Here is a 2,532-nt window from a genome sequence, read left to right on the forward strand (position 1 = left end):
CAGGCTTCTCATTGTAGTAGCTTCTCTTTCTGCAGAGCACAGGCTCTAGAGCTCAGGTTCCATAGCTGTGGCATATGGGCCCAGCTGCCCCAAAGCATGAGGGATTTTCCTGGATCAGGGATCAAACCCACATCCTCTGCATTGGCAGGCAAATTCCTAACCATTGGACTACCAAGAAAGTCCATCTTCTGTGATTCTTTTGTTTTCTGACTTCCTTTGGATTATTTTTTTCTCCTGTCTCTTCTTCCAGTGTTAGATTAAAAACTATTTTCTTAATATTTATTACTTTAACTTTGGATTAACTTCTCTAAGTGAAGTGAAGTCGCTCAGTCATGTCTGACTCTTTGCGACCCCATGGACTGTAGCATACTACGCTCCTCCGTCCATGGGATTTTCCAGGCAAGAATACTGGAGTGGGTTGCCATTTCCTTCTCCAGAGGATCTTCCTGACCCAGGGATCGAACCCAGGTCTCCCACACTGTAGGCAGAAGCTTTACCATCTGAGCCACCAAGGAAGTCCAAAGTGAAAGTCAAGTCGCTCAGTCATGTCTGACTCTTTGCGACCCCATGGACTGTAGCCTACCATGCTCCTCCATCCATGGGATTTTCCAGGCAAGAGTATTGAAGTACGTTGCCATTTCCCTTCTCCAGAGGATCTTCCCAACCCAGGGATCGAACCTGGGTCTCCTGCATTGTAGGCAGATGCTTTACCATCTGAGCCACCAGGGAAATCCAACTTCTCTAAGTCTAGTATAAAAAATTTTTTTGTATATATTGATCTTTGCCATTGGCCTATGCAATTCAGAAATATAAGAACACTTTAATCTCATTTAACCACATCTCAATTCATTTGCTATTGTTGTCAAAATTTTAAATTCTATATAATTTTAAAATTCCATAGATACTTTGGTTTTTTGCTTTTCATATTTTCCTTTATCCCAAACTTTCCATCTGGATTATTTTACTTTATTTTGATATACATCTTTTAGAATCTCCCAAACTCTCTCGTTTAAAAAAGTATTCATTCATTTTTATTATTGAGCAAGCTCTCTGTGTGTGTGTGTGTGTATATATATATATATATATATATTCACACACATACTAGAAACAGAATTCTAAACAGGCAGTTGCTTTCTTTCTGCATGTTGATAATACCATTTTACTGTCTTGTGATTTCCATTATTGATTTTTAGAAGTCAACTATCAATTTAACTTTATATCTTTGGTACCATGCCCTTTTCCCTATGGTTGCTCTTAATATACAGTATATATAGAGTTCTGTTTCTTTGACTTACTATGATTTTATGTATCTGGGAGTGCTGAGTGCATATACTGTATAGAAACAATTAGGCTTCTTGAATCTATGGACTGATGTCTTCCATTAGTTCTGAATATTCTCAGCTATTATATCTTAAAAAACTATTACCTTTGGCTCTCTCTCTTCCTCAAAAATAAACTCTTACTCAAACAAGAGTCTCTCTCTTGCTTTCTTCTTCAGACATAGCAAGGTGGTTTTATAGTTCATGGCTAATGATTTCAACAGGTATTAACTCCAATGCTTATGAGCCTATTTTAAAATTTCTGTTGTTTTTGCTGGCTCAAGCTCAATGTGTTTTGTTTTCCCTGTATGACTCGTGATTTTTGACAGTGTGTTGGACATTATATTTCAAAAACTATTTGTAAGAATAATTTGAGGCTTAGCATGATAGCATCTTCTTCCAAAGAGGATTTTCATTTGCCTCTGCCAGACACCTGATGTCCTACCAGTCTGGATCCATCTCAAACCAAGTTCAAGGCTTGAGCTTCCAGGGCTCACCCAGATAACATACAGGCAGAAGGAAATTCAGTGCAGAGATTGGTTTACTCATGATTCACCTTACCTGAAGCTGCAATTCTTTGGGACCCCAGTTTAAAGTGGAGGCAGTTTATTAGAATTTCTACCCTTGGTATGTTGCAAGTCTCACATTTTGCTCCCTGGCCCCAGAAATTTGTCAAAAGTGCAGCTCAGTTTTGCAGCTATTTCTTTAGGACTTCCAAATGTTCTGAGAGAAAAATCAGATTTGAATATCAGTCTTGTTCTCCGGCTTCTTTTCTTCTCGATTTTGACTTTAAACTTCTCACTATTTTGTCAACATTTTGATGCTTTTAAGAAAATGTTTTTATATTTCATACAGTTTTTAAGGTTTCTTTAGTGGGAGGGTTGACCCCAATTCCCTGGTCATCAATTAATAGGGAGTAAAAGTTATATATTTTTTTAATTTATCAGAGGAAATAAAAATTTTCAGTCTTCTATTTCTAATTCACACTATCAGTTTGTTAGTTCCTATAAAGCACTTTATACATGCCAAAGATGTACTATATCCTATAGAACCAAAACTACTTTGTAGTACTCATCCTTTCGAAGAACCCAATGTAAAATATGATATGAAATGGTCCATAAGGCAATTTGAAGTCATGACTTCTTCTGGTCTTTGAAATTCAGTCTGATAAACTTGCTGCACCAACTCATAAGAAAATAATGGAAGATCCATT

The 2,532-nt window shown here is 37.1% G+C and overlaps 1 non-coding gene across 1 annotated transcript; it reads right to left on the bottom strand.

Moving 5' to 3' along the window:
• Positions 1-657: 657 nt before the first annotated feature.
• Positions 658-729, bottom strand: TRNAC-ACA. The gene has a single exon. It is a non-coding gene; the product is annotated as a tRNA-Cys (tRNA).
• Between the last annotated feature and the right edge of the window lie 1,803 nt (positions 730-2,532).

This window comes from Bubalus bubalis, chromosome 19 (genome assembly GCF_019923935.1).
Source record: "Bubalus bubalis isolate 160015118507 breed Murrah chromosome 19, NDDB_SH_1, whole genome shotgun sequence".
Taxonomy (NCBI): Eukaryota; Metazoa; Chordata; class Mammalia; order Artiodactyla; family Bovidae; genus Bubalus; species Bubalus bubalis.